Below are 18,880 nucleotides of genomic sequence, written 5' to 3'. Positions count from 1 at the left end.
ATAGTATATTAAGGGAACCCTCACCTGAATTTTCAACTATATAAGAACATGAATAAAAAAAAATTATATTTTCTTCTGACACATTTTGCGTTAGAAATCAAGTGAAAAAAATTATTTTATCTGAAATTTTGACACTGTAACTTCTGAGAAAATTAATATTTCACAAATTACATGCCCTTAATTGTAAAAGAAAGTGTAAAAACTCGATAAAACAAGAGCCATAGAAAATTGATATTTGTAGAAGAAACTTTTTTTGTAAATAATTAGTAAAATATCGAACATTTAGTATGCATAAAACTTTAATATAATGAAATAATCTTCCGTTTTTTCTAATTATAATTTCAATGCTTCATAAACACCTGGTAATCCAATATTTCGAATGGAATGTTAAAGTTAATTATGTAGCTAGTGACTATAAAATTGGTTCGGACGTTTTAGGTTGTAAAGTAGAAACGAAAAATTTTATAGGAAGAACTTTTTATATTTTTAGCAATATGCCAAACAAAAGATAAAAATATGTGTATTCAATGCAATCTTATAATTTTTCAAAATATACATGTTCCAAATAATTTGATTATTTTTAATTTATATGTGTACGTCCGTGCGTGAACATTAATGCAAATATCGCCCTTATGAAAGAAACTAAAGTGGTTCCTTTTCATGCATTATTTAATTTCTTCTAGCTTATTAGGATAACTTTCAACTATTCGAATAACTACAATTACAAGGATAATATGTCAAATCAGTGAACAAAAATAAACGGTTACGGCTTTGTAAAAAAGTCTTTTTATAATTGCAAGGAAAAAATTGCATTTATTATCGCAATACTGCACAAAACAGATGGAACACTGAAAAATACTGTTGAATGAGCAGCTGATAATAACCAAGAGAAAGATTTAAATTATTTAGATATAATATAAATGAGTCCGAAATGTGCAAACTAACCAATTAGGATCGACAAAATTGAGTGTTATTGTAAAGAATCTGACTTCTGCTTCTAGGGATACTCAAGAGGTGAAAAGTAATTTTGAATACTTTTTACTGGATACAAGACTTTTGTCATATCTAGTTTTCAAAATAATACGTCTGGATTGTGGTGCAACAAACTTGAAAATTGTTGTTAGTGACGAAAAATAAATTTTTGTTTAAAAAATTTGTACTAGAGTGAGGGTTACAAAGACGAAAGTTCTCAGTATGTGAAATCGGAAATTTAAACTTCGAAACGTATTTCTAACTCCTCTTTATCGAGACCTTCATTTTATTTGAACATGCTTATTGTTATGGCTTTTAAGCAATTTGGTAAAAGATACGCAGGTATTAAAAAGTTTGCTATGATCATGAACAAGACCACATTTCAACAGAAAACTTCCGATACACACAGTGTGCAACAAAGTTTTAGATAAAATTTATGAAGAGTTTCTAGGTCATATCGAAGAAGCTAATGAAATTATTGAAAATGATTCTGACGAAATGATCCAGTAAATACTGGAGTAAGCTATGATGGATCTGGGTTGACATGCGATTACATGTTAAAGTATGGTGTAGGATGCGTTATTACCATGGTTACTGACTACTTAATTGACTCACATGTTTTCTCAAAATATTGTGCCATAAAGGTTCATTGTTAGTGTGATAAGAATGGTAGCTGTAATTCAACGTCAAATGCGTTTAGATCTTGAAGACCAAACAGTAGAGATTTGCAGAAAAAGTGACAGTAAGCTATATAAACAAGCTACTGAAAAATATAAGCGAGCACGTAGAATAATAAGTTTAGCTCAAATGCGAAGGAAACAAAATCTAATTGCGGCAGAAGGTCCTATGCACGAAGTAGGCATGTTTTAGTAAAGAAATTAAAGATTATTTCGTTATATTAAAGATTTATGGTTACTACGATGTTTTACTAATTGTTTACAAAAAATTCTTCTTCTACAAATTTCAATATTTTTTATGGTTCTTGTTTTATTGAGTTTCGTGCACTTTTTTACAATTAAGCGAATGAATTTTCTGAAATTTTAATTTTCTCAGAAAATACACTGTCAAAATTTCATTAAAAATCTTTAAATTTTTTTTAAATTGATTTCTGACTGAAAATATTGTCAGAAAAAAATATATGTCAAATTTTTCGTAATTATGTTCTCATATAGTTAGAAATTCAGGTGCAGGTCTCCTTATGCAACAAGAGGCTAAACTTATCCATTGTTAATGTTGGCATTTGCAGTTCTGGACCTAAACGAGCGCTTGCAAACGTCAACATAAATAATTTGGCTGCTTTGGCCCCGTGTTACTTACGATACCTTTAATTCCAATTCAGAAAAGCAGCGATTTCAGATAGCAGACGACAAGGAATAAAACTCATTCATTTTTTCGACTTGCATGAAAATGGCGTCTATTAGTAAGGGAGCCCATGATGCTAGATGGGGATTTACTTGAGCGTCGTCGGGACGATCATATTTTGTAGTTTAGATGATAAGGAAAATAAAAGCTTTTATAAAGTTTTCCCTTTTAGTTGTGCGTTATGCGTAAAAAAATTTTCAAAAATGTAAAAAAAACAATTATTTGGAAATACTTAAGCGTGTCAGATGTTAATAGTTTTGATACTCCAACGAGTCTTTAAAAATGCAAAAAAAATGCCCATCTTGAAATACTCGAGCGTGTTAGATTTTTATACAGATGGTTCATCTTGATGCTGCAGTCATGAAAGTCCAAAATCTGACGATTCGTTTGAGGAATATTGTTAATCCAACAGCTGTTTTGTCATCTGCTGTAATGGTGGTGTCATGGCGATGGAGAGCAGTGTCATAAATCGGGATTGTACGAGAGAGTCAGAAATAGGGAAAAAGTGAAGAATAAGGTAAGGCACGGAGTGGAGAATGTGTGTTCTACTCCAGTTGCGCGCTCTACCCTCCATAGACGATTTTCATTACTTTGCCTTTTGGAAATCGTCAGATTATATTTTACTAGGACTAATCTTTGCGCACTACGCGCGCCCTAAACTTTAGTTAAGGGGGTAGTCTGGTGTTTAGGCCTTTTTTTAGGAGCTTATTTCAGAATTTATTTTTATTATATAATAAAATATAATCACACCAAATCTTTTTACTTCGTTTTATTCTAATCCACGGTGAGCTTCGTTTTGGTTCAACCTAAACTGCATGACCCTTCTCAGGTTTTTTTTATATCAATTCGGTGATGCCTCACGATCATTTTAAGACGAAAATTAAAATAATCGTTGGAGGGAAACTCAAATTATATTGATTTTTAAATTTTTTTTCTAGATTATTGAAGATATTTTCATTAAAATACCGTTTGGTAAAATACTTATTGCTTCAAAAGCTACAATTTAACATAAAAATAGATTATATATAATAATTAAACCATTTTGATACATAGAATTAAGAAACTGTTTAAAAATAGTCGAAAAAACTGAAATTTTTCTAATTTTTTAAACTTTACTCCTTTATTTAACGTTATTTCAATAAAGTCATGTAGAAGTGAATTAAAGTACATAAAATTTCCTGTAAATCAAAAAAAAACTCTTCTATCTATTATTGTTACAAAAATATGGTCATTTGAATTTTAAATTTAATGGATAAATAGTTAAAATTTACCATTAGGTCTAGATTATTTGGTAAAATTGTTTTCGCAGAACCTCATCTCAATTCCATAATTAAATCGCGCTCTTTGTGAATACAACGGCCTTCACGCATTTTAAAAATATCGTGGTTGTTACCAAATATTTGTACCTTACCATTTACTTTTTAAAAAAGTAAATATTTTAAATATGATTATGTTGCATTTTTCAAAATAAACGGATTTTTAAAAACTACTCAAATCTCTCTTATAGAAATAGACATTCTTTAAACCAATGTAACTTTCGATGTAAGTGAGATAAATCAGTTTTTTCAATTTGAAACTGTTCAAGATTAAACCTTCTTATACGTATTATATTCTGGAATTGAGATGACGTTCTGCGAAAACAATTTTACCAAATAATCTAGACCTAATGGTAAATTTTAACTATTTATCCATTAAATTTAAAATTCAAATGACCATATTTTTGTAACAATAATAGATAGAAGAGTTTTTTTTTGATTTACAGGAAATTTTATGTACTTTAATTCACTTCTACATGACTTTATTGAAATAACGTTAAATAAAGGAGTAAAGTTTAAAAAATTAGAAAAATTTCAGTTTTTTCGACTATTTTTAAACATTTTCTTAATTCTATGTATCAAAATGGTTTAATTATTATATATAATCTATTTTTATGTTAAATTGTAGCTTTTGAAGCAATAAGTATTTTACCAAACGGTATTTTAATGAAAATATCTTCAATAATCTAGAAAAAAATTTAAAAATCAATATAATTTGAGTTTCCCTCCAATGATTATTTTAATTTTCGTCTTAAAATGATCGTGAGGCATCACCGAATTGATATAAAAAAAAACCTGAAAAGGGTCATTCAGTTTAGGTTGAACCTAAACGAAGCTCACCGTGAATCATGAAGTGTTGAAAAAAATTATAATCGATTATTTTTTACTAGACATTGTTATTTATGTTTAATATTAATGTTTGTATACAAAAAATGCTGGCGCAGGTGATTTACAAACATCTGTTCGACCGATTGCTCCAATTTTTTTAGAGACAATTTTTGAATCTTTTTGCTGATACAGTCCGCTATTTTGTTATTTATTAACAAAAATGTTTTATTCTAGTACGGGCCAGAGCCATGCTTGTGTAGAATAAACTGTAAAAAAATTAGAGCAATCGGTCGGATAGATTTTTGTAAATCATCTGCGCCAGCATTTTTTTGGTATAAACATTAATATTAAATATAAATAACAAAATTTAGTAATCGATTATAATTTTTTTCAACACTTCATGATTAGAATAAAACGAAGTAAAAAGATTTGGTGTGATTATATTTTATTTTATAATAAAAAAAAATCCTGAAATAAGCTCCCAAAAAGGCATCGAAACACCAGACTACCCCCTTAAGTTTCTTCGTTACAGAAATGTGATTTAATTTGTTATCACAGCAACCATACAATGACGTTAAAGTTACATTACACCAAGCTAACAATAACCTTACTTGAAGCTTACAATATCAACTTATTACATCCTTATTGCAAAAGCTTACCAGAATATTACCAAGATATCTTGCTACACCTTTACATGAGATCTTACAACATTCAGGATATTTATATCATTTCATTCATCTGTTATTAATGTAATAATTACTTAGAAGAGATTCAAAAGAGATTCAGTTAGAAGGGAAATAGATGTAAAGCTTCAAAAAATTCAATTTTTTTTCTTTCATAAATCGGTTATAAAACTATTGTAAAATATAATTTGAAAATTCCAAACCTAAATATCGAGCCGTTTAAAAGTTATAAATAATTAACTGATCTTAGATTCGTAATCAGCGACCCCGAAAACATAGTATACAGTACTGTTTGAAATATTTCGATTATTTTCGAAGTACGTGATTCAAAGGGTTACCTTTTCTAACACGTTTTTTAAAACTCATTTTTCTCGAAACGACTTGTTTCGAAATTGTGTACACTCTAGCTCAAAAAATTTTTAATCAATTATTCTGAAATTTGGCATGTAGTTTTTTTATATAAATACGTTCTATGTGTGAACCTCAATCCTGATCAATATCTTTGTTTAATTTTAGTTTTTGTTATAAAAAATAATATGAAAAAATGGTAAAAAATCATTTTTTGTTCACACCTCTCCAAAAATTAGTAATTAATATTTTCTTATGGAATTGAGGTTCACATAGAAGATATACATATAAAAAAAGTATAATCTTTGTATAATTAATGTCAGATAAAAATTGTGATGTCCACAATGTACATAAACCTCTGAGAGGATGCGCGACCTACAATGTGTGGCAGCAGATATTATTTTTAAATTTTTGTGAAAATATTTGAAAATTATCAGAATAAATTCTCAAATATGTGTATAAAGTAACCTCACAATAGCAATAAATTATATAAATTCCTTATGTGTTACATAAATTCATAAAAATCACTACAAAAACGCCGTCCTACACCTATTTCCCCCCTTAAATATCTGGTTTTTAATATCGATAAAAAATATGTGCCTCGTGGTCAAGATTATAATGTACTATGTTTGCTTCTTAGTTTTCACACATTAGCAGAACGTAGAATATTTAACATATATCTGACAATGATTAAAAACATCACGTCTTACGTCAATTGAAATTCTATTACACGTCTCTCCCCACCACATTACCTCTGCCTGAATTCGGCCAACCACCAGTGGTCACCGTTTTTCCTAGTCTGAGTACGGAACCCAGTCTGGATAGAGGCGTGACTCGACCGTTCCGACGACAACACTGGCCGCGGTTTGACTACGTGTCCTGCAATTATCCTAAACCTAGGGCCGTGGTCGCGCCAACAGTGGCCCAACTTAACTTGCCCGTTATTGGCGAAGACGCGCAGCCACGAACTTCGCCAAAGTGCCCAACGCCTCCTCCTGAACTCGGTGCCAGTCCAGGAACAAATGATCACTTTAGTCCTGGGCCTATTAGCCCCATCAGGTCACAACCTACTCCGGTCTTTCAACAACCCAAAAGACGAGTGCCAACACTCGACTACCTGCAGGACAACGACATCCTCAGCCTAGAAACCTCACCTCTAAGTGAGGATCCAACATTTCCGGAGGGGACACCTGAAGCCGTGCGATTCAGGCCGAACTTCCCTAGTTTAGCTCCTGCCAAACGACGCAGAATCGTGTGCGATCTACTCACACTATTTTAAGACGCCGTTGTTGTAATTTAAATGTTAAATAAATAATTTATATTGTATTTTTACATTAGTCATTTTGGTTTTTTTGTTGTTACAGAACCTCCCTCCAGAACGTGGCTCGCTTCCTCCTCGTTCTATCCTCCATTTAACTTTCCTATCCCACTCGAATTGCACTCATTACAACTCAATCCCCTCCGCCATTTCGTAAGCCATTGAAAATAAGCGAAATAGAGTTCGGCCCTTGGCCCAGTTGCTCCCTCTACAGTGACCGGTGTCAACCATTGCCAAATTTATAGAAAGTTGACAAATTTTGTTTTTAGAGACAAAACTCGCATATTTTCAAGTAGTGTTTTTTCGAAGTACTTCAATAGTTATTGATAGATTATGTCAGATCTAGTGCCTCTCTCTTCCATTGGTAAAGTTTGTCTGAAATCTCCTCCAAGAATTACAGTTTTTCCACCAAAAATATCATTTGATATTATTATATCTCTTAACAAAATATGCATAATTTTTAAAGAATATTTTGGAGCCACTGGTGCTTCATCCCAAATAAAAACACCAACATTTTTTAAAAACAATGCTTCCAAAAATAGAAATTTTATAATTGAAAATGAGTCTCTATACAGTGAAATAGGTAATCCCAAAACTTTATAAACAGTTTTACCGCTAGGAAATAAAGACGCAGCAATTCCTGTAAATGCCATGATACAAACGTTTTTTACTTTACTTAATAACACAGCCCCACAAAAAAAAAAAGTGTCATGTACTTTTGACCGGAATACCCTAACCCTATGTATTTTGACGCGCTGAACACGAATCCGAAGTCCGTTTTGCTCCATCACGTCAGGATTTTTTTCTAACCTCAAAAAACATGTCGGATTTTGAGAAGTAGGCGATTTTTTTAAAAATTGCTGTATTAACTTCAAACTTGGTATCTGGGGGTTTTTTGTGTCGCTGATTACGAATCTGAAGTTAGATTTTCAAAATCCAAAATGGCGGATCCAATATGGCGGACGAATTTTGAAAAAATTTTAAGATTTACTTCAAACTTGGTATCTGGGGGTTTTTTGGGTCGCTGATTACGAATATGATGTCAGATTTGAAAAATTCAAAATGGCATATCCAACATGGACTTCTATCGGACATATTAGATACGCCATTATCTGTATCTGGGGGTTTTTTGGGTCGCTGATTACGAATATGATGTCAGTTTTCAAAAATTCAAAATGGCATATCCAGCATGGACTTCTATCGGCCATACTAGATACGCCATTATCAATTTTTGAAAACTGACATCATATTCGTAATCAGCGACTCAAAAAACCCCCAGATACACTATTGCACATTAATTTTTAAAAAATTTCGTAAAATAATGTCCCCCTACCAAAAAAAAATTCAAGGGGTAGTTCCCCCCATAAATCAGCTTTTGGTGAAAAACAAAACATACGTGTCAAATTGTTTTTAAAAAACTACAAAACTGCCAAGTTTCAGAAAAATCGTCGTATGGCACTTCCCTAGTGTTACTTGTCAGCAACTTAGAAAACCTGTAGATACCAAATTTCATAATAATCTGACAATTTTTTATAAATAATTCCTTAATATTGAATCAGACATGTCGAATTTCGGAAATCTGACATCAGATTCGTAATCAGCGACCCAAAAAACCCCTAGATACCAAGTTTGAAGTAAATCTTAAAATTTTTTCAAAATTCGTCCGCCATATTGGATCCGCCATTTTGGATTTTGAAAATCTAACTTCAGATTCGTAATCAGCGACACGAAAAAACCCCAGATACCAAGTTTGAAGTTAATACATCAATTTTTAAAAAAATCGCCTACTTCACAAAATCCGACATGTTTTTTGAGGTTAGAAAAAAATCCTGACGTGATGGAGCAAAACGGACTTCGGATTCGTGTTCAGCGTGTCAAAATACATAGGGTTAGGGTATTCCGGTCAAAAGTACATGACACTTTTTTTTTTTTGTGGGGCTGTGTAATAAATGCCATAGGATAGTATACAAAAAAGTTTTCCCAGAAACTCCTGGACCATTAACATATTAGCATTTACAATTCTTTGTAGAAGAATTTTCCACTGCTTTTAGTACAAAATCAACATTTTTTTGTTTTAAATTTAATTTTTTAAAATTTTTATTTCTCAATTTAATATGCTCAAAAATATTGTTGTCATCTGCTTGTGTGACAAGCAGGCACCTATTTACCTTCTATATCCAACAATCCTTCAAAATCAGTTAAAAAATATTCTTTTTTAAATAGTATTGATTTTATATTTCTATATAGGGGAGAGTGGGGAGTTGTGCCTCGCGGGGAGTCGTGCTCCACCTTAATTTTTTTATTATGGCAATTAATATGACAAATTTTAACTGTTGCATACTCTTTTCTCGTTAATAACTAACTTCTTAAGTGGTGCCCGTCATCTTTAGAAGCATTTTTCGTGTCTTTACCGATAGTCAGTTAAAATTTTTTTCTAAAAGTTTATTTGTCTAAAGAGACTACTACACTACTAATTAGTGGAAATGACCTAAACATAAAGATGTTTAGGTCACTTTCACTAATTTTTTCAAAGTGATCACAATGTTAAATGCATAAAAATTAGCTGTCATTAATAACTTTCGACGTACGAAAAAAAATTCTCATAAACATTCAATGTATTAATTACACTGTGTTACAAAAAAATATGTAATTTTAGAGACGAAATACCATTTTCTGTGAAAAACTTCTTTTAACTTTCTTATTTTTTGCCTGTATTCAAAGTTTTTTTTTAATTTTTAAGCTGAAAAACAGATCTTTGCAACTGTATAAAGGATTTTTGTTGTATCTTTTTAATTGATGATGATAAAGACCAAATACTTTCAAAAATTTCGATTTTTTATTGATTTTCAAACTTTTTGATCAATTTGTAACTGTTATCTGATGGGATATGCCTTCTTTCTTTTCACACATCGAAAGTCTAGTCAATTCTGCTTCAAATGACGCCTAATCGGTTAGGATTCGTTAAAATTTGACTAAGTTAGCAGACTTTTAATTTTATAGTCACATTAGGTTTCATGCGTGATTTAAAGTTTTTTTAATTTTCATAAAATTTAATAGATGGTTAGTGTATACTAAAAATTAAAGAGTACATAGCATTTACACTAAACCTCTACTAAATTTTATAAAAATTAGAAAAAACTATAAATCACACATAAAACTTAATGTGAATTTGAAAAATTTAAGAAATTTCCAACAAATTCCATATGGCACATTATTTATAATCTTTTAGTATTAATGCAAAAAATGCATTTGAAACATACTTTGATCAGGTAAACCTAAATTTTCAAAAATTCATAACTCCCGTAATTTTCATCAAACCCAAAAATAAAAAAACGTATTCTCTTATTTTTCATAAAGATTTCGAACAAAAATGTTCCAATTAAAAAACTTTTGATTAAAAATCTCCCATGTAATGCCCCATATGGTATGTGCTGCCGTATGTGCCATAGAACGCTAGGCGAGAATTTCGACACTACAGGGGAACCACTGAAATATAATACTACTGTAACAGGCGCTGCACAATAGAAGCGCGGTCCTAAGAGACAGACGAAGGTATTGCATCCTCTCTCAGGACAGTCCACTTCAAAAATTTATTCACATTTTGTGTATTCATGCTCGTCAACGTCTGCACGGAGATACAACAAAAATTATAATAAAACTTAAACAAAAAAGTGTTAATAATCATGTAAAATAAAGACACATTAAGGGGGTAGTCTGGTGTTTAGGCTTTTTTTAGGAGCTTATTTTAGAATTTATTTTTATTATAAAATAAAATATAATCACACCAAATCTTTTTACATCGTTTTATTCTTATCATGAAGTGTTGAAAAAAATTATAATCGATTATTTTTTACTAGATTTTGTTATTTATATTTAATATTAATGTTTATAACAAAAAAATGCTGGCGTAGATGATTTTCAAAAATCTATCCGACCGATTGCTTCAATTTTTTTTACAGCTTATTCTACACAAGCATGGCTCTGCACAGTGGCCGATTTCCCGAAAAACCTGGCCAAAAGTCAAAAATTTTTTTTTAGAAATTTATACTTTTTATTGTTGAATATTATAAAGGAGGGTTCACTGCATAATTTTGCGAAAAAAATTACACTTTTTTTATCACCAATTTATTATGTGAACAAGTAAAAGTGATCTTTGCCAGAGATTTACTCAGAACGTTTCATAACTATAAATTTTCGTCACAGTTAAAATAGTAAAAATATACTAATATACAGCAGATTTTTGAATATCTTTTTTTGGGAATTATTAACAAAGGTGTATGAAATATGTTGAATGTACTTATCATCACATTTAAAACGTACAGTTTTTAAAAAATGACATTAAACATCGTTATTCATGGCTACGATTTTTGTATTGTTTTATCAACGTAAATCATGAAAATAGTTGTGAAATCCACCGATATCCGCGCTCTACCTGGTATTATCATAAACTAGAATATATTTTTGATTCATTTTAATTGAAATCAGCTGCCCCAAGCTGCCCCTGCAGTTTTGGTATCACTTTTTATTTCACCCAGCGTGGTTTACCGACAGCGCGTTGCACCGGCCGGCCGTGCAACTGAACGTGAAAGACTGACTTTTTCTTCATTCGCATTCGCTTTAAACTAAAATTTAAGCACTGTCTGTAATTTAAAAAAAATAAACTCTAACACATATACGCAATTTTATAATACCAGCAAATATTTTGGATCCGCCATATTGAATTTGATAAAACAAATGTAAAATTTGATTTCAAAAACCCAGTAAACGTAAGCATACTAAGTTTGGTTAAAATCGTACCATTTTTTAATTTTTAGCAAAGTTTTTTAAAATCTAAACGGCCATTTTGGATCTGCCATTTTGAATTTGACACAACCAATGTAAAATTTGAATTCAGAAGCCCAAAAAACATGGGTATACCAATTTTGATTGAAATCGTATCATTTTTCGATTTTCAGCAAAGTTTTTTAAAATCTAAACGGCCATTTTGGATCCGTCATTTTGAATTTGACACAACCAATGTAAAATTTGAATTCAGAAGGGCAAAAAACATGGGTATACCAATTTTTGTTGAAATCGTATCATTTTTCGATTTTTGGCCAGGTTTTTCGGGAAATCGGCCACTGTGCTCTGGCCCGTACTAGAATTACGCAATTTTAATGATAACTTTTTTCTATTTTTAACTTTTTGTCAATAAAAAAGAGACAATTTTTGAATCTTTTTGCTGATATAGTCCGCTATTTTGTTATTTATTAACAAAAATGTTTTATTCTAGTACTGGCCAGAGCCATGCTTGTGTAGAATAAGCTGTAAAAAAATTGGAGCAATCGGTCGGATAGATTTTTGAAAATCATCTACGCCAGCATTTTTTTGTTATAAACATTAATATTAAATATAAATAACAAAATCTAGTAAAAAATAATCGATTATAATTTTTTTCAACACTTCATGATAAGAGTAAAACGAAGTAAAAAGATTTGGTGTGATTATATTTTATTTTATAATAAAAAAAATCCTGAAATAAGCTCCCAAAAAGGCATCGAAACACCAGACTACCCCCTTAAATACATTAAAATAGTTTTAATAAATTTTCTTTTATTAACATCATTAATTCTTTTCAAAGTATATGTTCTTTCGCGTTAAATTTGAATGGCGCCTTTTTTAGGCAACTCTCCTTTCTTTATTGTGTTTCTTGCACTTGTTTCCTTGAACGAATGACTTCTTATTGTTGTATAGAAATTTTATATTAGTATGCAAGAGTGCGAGGAATGGATCAGTCGCCTATATAGTGACTCTAAATAAGTTTAATATACCTTTAATTTATGTATAATTTTAACAAATTAATTGATTATTTAAAGTAATTATTGGTGCAGTTTGAATATATGTGGTTTTCCGCCAACAAGAAATATTAATTAATAAATTATATATTTAATTAATAATTTCGACTAACGCTTTAATTTATAAACTTTACCTCCACAATCCTAAACGATTAATAAATGATTAATATTATTCGTAATTTTCAACATGGTCCTTCGAGCCGGATTTGTGAAGTTTGAAGTGAATAAAAACTGTAAAAAGAACGTTATTTAAATAACTAAAAGTTTGTGGAAAACATGTGCTCACCAATTCTTGTGCATCAGAACAATTATAATGGAAAGTTATTTCTCGTGCATGCATATTAACATTATTTAGGCTGTAAATTAAAATGTGTAGCTGTGAAAAAAGATAATGGGGAGGAAGACTTGAGGTTTGATAAAAAATTCTCTAAAGGATATATGAGATCTGTATCATTGATATTCTTCCCGCCAAAGCCATAAACGACGCCAAGCGATAGCAAATTGGAGGGAAATTTTAAGAGCTGAGGGGAATGCCTACGTCATTATTAAGGTCTAAAGTTCGTCAGTTCTCCTCACACCCCACCTCCGAATTCAAATAGAAAATTGCTGAGTGGGGATCAGTCACTGCTGTTCATCGTCACTGTCTACACTGAATAAGTACATGTGTACTTGATTGTCTTGTCTTGTACCTTTTCTGTGTTTGTTACTCGTCGCAGATCTGAATTTATAAAATGATTTTCAGAAATTGACAGTCTGATTATTAATTTAAAAAAAAAAATTTATTATAACTCTTGCATACTTTTTTGTAATTTATTGTTTTGCCAATAATTATTAATATGATATATTGTTTGTCCCATATTTATTTATTTAATGGCAACAAGTCTATTAAATTAGAAGTTGAAAAGAAGTAGGATAAAGTAAATTTATTACTACTATTTAAATTTGATTTACTTAATAAAATTTCAAAATGGAAACTTTTTTTTGGAAATGGAGTCCACTTATCAGGCCATTTGTCGAACTGAGACAAATTTCAAAAAAATTGGTAAAGCAAACATAAATGAGTCTGTTGTTAGAGGACGCATCGAATTACTTAATGAACGTTGGACAGTTGCAGAAGCACTGGATTTGAAAATTCAAGTTTCAGCTGTTAATGAGGACAAACAAAAATATGATTATTTTAAGCAGGCACAATTTTTGAAGTTGGAAGAATCATATTTATCTTCCCTTGATTTTCTCAACACTCAATTGTATAAATTAACTACTCCTTTTAATAAATAGGGTAATTGTAATCAGATTGTGAATAATAAAACTGTTTGTGTTAAATTGCCACAAATTAGTTTACCTGAGTTTTCTGGGGATTATGGGAAATGGGAAAATTTTCGGGATTTATTTAATGCTCTCATAATTAAAAATGACAGTTTGTCTAATGTTACTCGACTTCATTATTTGAAAACTGCTTTAAAGGGAGAAGCCGCTCAATTAATTAAACATATTTCAATAACAGATGCCAATTTTTTAAACGCATGGGAAATTTTGTCAACTAGATATGAAAATAAACGCGCTCTTATTACTGCATATATACAATCTTTTATGGACATAGCAAATGTAAGTTCTAATAGTGTCGAGAGTTTAAAAGTACTTCGAGATAATACTAATGAAGCCTTAGCAGCTCTTAAAAATTTAAATAGACCTGTAGATCAGTGGCGTGATTTATTAGTTTTTATTATTTCTAGAAAGTTTGATTCTCAGTCACTTAAAGAGTGGGAGATGCAATTAGGGGCTACTTCGGATTATCCGACTTATCAACAACTCGATGAATTTTTAACAACAAGAATTAGAGCACTCGAAGCAATTCAAGCTTCAAAATTATTAATACATGAAAAAAGTAAAATTTCAAAATTAATACCAGTTAAGAGTCATGTTGTATCTTCTAAGTTAAAGTGTTTGATGTGTAAAGAAAATCATGCTTTGTTTAAATGTCCACAATTCAAAGCCTTACCTATTGAGAAACGTAAAGAATTGGCTCAAAAGAATAATTGTTGTTTTAATTGTTTAACGCCTGGCCATAAGCCCTTTTCTTGTTTAAGTAAGATTACATGTGTTAAATGTCGTCGAAAACATAATACTTTGCTTCACTATGATGTTAAAATAAATAATAATGATTCGATTGCTCTACTTCAACTAGTTCGCAGGTAACTACAAAGGAGTCACTCAGTCATACTGGAGGGGGAGATTCTTCTACAGTAGATGTTTATCAAGTATCTTTAAGGGATAATACTTTGGTTACTGCATTAAACTTAAATTCAAAAACTTCTGGAAGTACAATTCTAGCTACGGCTTTAATTGATGTCAAAGTTAATAACGGAAAAACTCATAAATTTAAGGGGGGGAAATCAATTTGTCTTGCAAAAAAGCTGGCTCATTTTAAGTTTCTACCTAAAGAGAAGGGCTGTAAGGCACTTAATTTGCAGGCTATTGTATGTGGTCAACCTACTTCTTATCACCCACCCACTAGACCCGAATTTATTTCAAATTTAGACTTAGAAAATTTAATATTAGCAGATCCAGATCCCTATAGTGAGGCTCCAGTAGATTTTATCTTAGGCGCGGATAAATTGGGTTCTTGTTTACTACCTAGTCTAAAACATAATGTTTTGGGAAACTTAACTGCGCAAGCCACTATTTTTGGTTGGATTATTTCAGGGTCGGTAGATTCATTATTTAAACCTTCGGTCTCTTCTTTGAGTACTAAGACTGAAGTAGCAACTGATAATTTATATGATGCCCTTGTTTGTTTTTGGAATTTAGAGGATGTCCCTTCTATCTCCTCCTTGACAGAAGAACAAATAAAATGTGAACAACACTTTCTTTCAAATTTCAAACGGTTATCTACTGGAAGGTATATGGTTCGATTACCATTTAAAAGTGGTCCACTTATAGATATTAGTAGATCCTATGGTAGAACAAAAATGATATTAGAGAGAGTTGTGCATCGTTTAATGGAAAATCCCAAGCAATTTGAAATGTATAAAGAATTCTGTTTAGAATATAGTCAATTGGGTCATATGCTATTGATTGAAAAAGAAAAGTTTAATGACTCATCCCAAATTGTTTATATACCACACCATTTCATTTTTCGAGAAAGTAGCTTGACTACAAAATTAAGAGCTGTTTTTAATGCTTCAAGTCTCACATCTAATAACACATCCTTGAATACCCATTTATATATTGGTCCTCCATTATTAAATGATTTAATTTCTATTCTTATTAATTGGCGTATACATTGTTATGTTTTTGTAGCCGATGTCGAAAAAATGTTTCGAAAAATATTAATTGACCCGAAAGATACATTTCTGTAACCTATGGCACTGCATGTGCCCCATATTTGGCAAACAGAGTAGTAAAACAATTAGCCCTAGATGAAGGAATGAATTTTCCCTTAGCTAAGCATAGGAAAACTACCTAATGATTTATTGAAACAATGGTTTGTATATTATAATCAGTTAGAAGTGTTGAAAAATTTAGAAATACCACGTTGGATTGGTACAGATACTAAAAATTCCAATTGTGAGTTGCATGGATTTTCTGATGCATCCAATCGAGCCTACGCCGCAAATATTTATCTTCGAGTTATTGATGAGTATGGTAAGATTTATGTGACTCTTTTAATTTCCAAATCCAGAATTGCTCCAATTTCTCCAGTGAGCATACCTCGTTTGGAATTATTCGCTACGGTTCTGTTGTTTAGGCTAATGAAATTTGATTTTCAAACTTTGAAATTTCAAGGTCTTTCTCACTATTGCTACACTGATTCAAGCGTAGTCTTAGAATGGTTGGACAAGCACCCCTCAACATGGAAAACTTTTGTAGCAAATAGAGTTGCTTTAATCGATGAATTAATACCAAAAGCTCAATGGCTTCATGTTGCTACTGACAATAACGCAGCCGATTGTGCTTCCAGAGGCTTAATGCTGGAGGAAATAATGAGTCACTCTTTGTGGTGGGAAGGGCCTGAATGGCTTTCTTAAAAATCGGAAAAGATTGAAAAATTTACTCAACAATCTACAGACTTGGAAAAGAAAGCGATAAGAACGTATTATGCGCAGATTGATAGTTCATACCGTGAGATTAGTGACAGATTTTCATCATGGCCTAAATTGTTTGTTGTGACCTATTGTTTTCGATTTATAAATAAATTAAAAAGATCTAAATTAAAAGTTATTAATAAAACCTCATCTCTTACTGTCTTTGAACTAGAGCATACTAAATTGTTATTTATTAAATTAATACAAGGGGAATATTTTCAATCTGAAATTAAAGATATCAAGAATCAAAAGTTTTTGTCTATGAAATCTAATATTAAAATCTTGAACCCTTTTTTGGATTCATCTGATGTGCTTCGTTTGGGAGGTCGTTTGAGAAATGCTCCAATTCAATATGATGAAAAACATCCGATTATTCTTCCAAAAAATGAAATTAGTGCATTGATTGCCTTACATGCTCATCACAGATGCATGCATGGTGGTCTTCAGTTGACTTTGTACACACTTAGATAAAATTATTGGATACTAGGAGCCCGTTCTTTGGTAAAATCAATCATTGATAAATGTATTGTATGTATCAGGCAGAGGGCTGCTGTTAGTCAACAGCTTATGGGCGATTTGTCAGACTTTCGTGTGACTCCTAGTCGGCCCTTTAGTCACACAGGCGTTGATTACGCAGGTCCTTTTGATGTTAAATTGAGCCCAGGTAGAGGATGTAAAACTCGAAAGGCGTATATAGCCTTATTTGTTTGTTGCTGTACTCGTGCAGTTCATATTGAACTTGTCTCTGATGGTTCTTCAACAGCCTTTCTTGCCACTTTTCAGCGTTTTGCCTCTAGAGGGGGTAAACCCTCTAATTTATATAGCGATAATGGTCGAAACTTTATTGGCGCTGACCGCGAGCTAAAGCAATATCTTGTTGAATTGAGAACCGATGCTGATTTGCACGACAAATTGATTTCTGAGGGAATAACTTGGCATTTTATACCTCCAAATTCGCCACATTTCGGGGGTCTATGGGAGGCTGGGGTAAAAAGCGTAACGTTTCACTTACGCAGAATCATCGGTCTTCTAAAATTTACCTTTGAAGAATTTTATACGTTACTTGCGCAAGTGGAGGCTAATTTGAATTCGCGCCCTATTGCTCCTCTCTCTGATGATTCTAGTGATTTAACATACTTGACACCTGGTCATTTTTTAATTGGTTCGCCAATTACTAGTATTCCTCAGCCGTCGCTTAAATTTACTCCTGAAAATAGATTAACTCGCTGGGAATTGATTCAAAGAACTTCCAAGATTTTTTGGAAAAAGTGGCATGTTGATTATTTACAATCATTACAAAAACGATACAAATGAAATACGGTTAAGACTAATGTTTCAGTTGGAGATTTAGTCCTACTGGGTGATGATAATCTCCCTCCTTCTCACTGGCTTCTTGGTAGAGTGTTAGAATGTTTTAAGGGCTCTGATGATCTTGTACGAATTGTAAATGTAAAAACTACGGAATCTGAATATAAGAGACCCTTAAGTAAACTTTGTTTACTTCCTATAAAATCAGCGCACGAAAATGAATTACTTAATTCATCTTGTTAGTTTCCTTTATAAGTATTGTAATTTTAATTTTTTATTGTTATAATTGTTCACTGTTTTGCTTGGCATGCGGTTAAACCACTCGTATTATAGTTTTATTATTTTTATAAATAGAATTGAATAATGTTATAGCCGAGGCGAGCGGTATGTTCAAAGTATATGTTCTTTCGCGTTAAATTTGAATGGCGCCTTTTTTAGGCAACTCTCCTTACTTTATTGTGTTTCTTGCACTTGTTTCCTTGAACGAATGATTTCTTATTGTTGTATAGAAATTTTATATTAGTATGCAAGAGTGCGGGGAATAAGTCAGTCGCCTATAATAGTGACTCTAAATAAGTTTAATATACCTTTTATTTTTTGTACAATTTTAACAAATTAATTGATTATTTAAAGTAATTATTGGTGCAGTTTGAATATATGTAGTTCTCCGCCAACAAGAAATATTAATTAATAAATTATATATTTAATTAATAATTTCGACAAACGCTTTAATTTATAAACTTTACCTCCACAATCCTAAATGATTAATAAATGATTAATATTATTCGTAATTTTCAACAAACTCCATGAGGTTGATGGAAATTCT

At 31.4% G+C, this 18,880-nt stretch overlaps 1 protein-coding gene across 1 annotated transcript in view; it reads right to left on the bottom strand.

The window, feature by feature from the left end:
• LOC127279601 (xylosyl- and glucuronyltransferase LARGE2s-like) overlaps positions 1-18,880 on the bottom strand; it is a 181,095-nt gene that overhangs the window by 149,500 nt on the left and 12,715 nt on the right. The window lies entirely within an intron of this gene.

Source organism: Leptopilina boulardi, unplaced genomic scaffold (assembly GCF_019393585.1).
Source record: "Leptopilina boulardi isolate dan_hultmark-lab unplaced genomic scaffold, ZJU_Lbou_2.1 LbouV2_219, whole genome shotgun sequence".
In the NCBI taxonomy this organism is placed as follows: domain Eukaryota; kingdom Metazoa; phylum Arthropoda; class Insecta; order Hymenoptera; family Figitidae; genus Leptopilina; species Leptopilina boulardi.
This window is presented reverse-complemented; position numbering and strand designations above follow the sequence as displayed.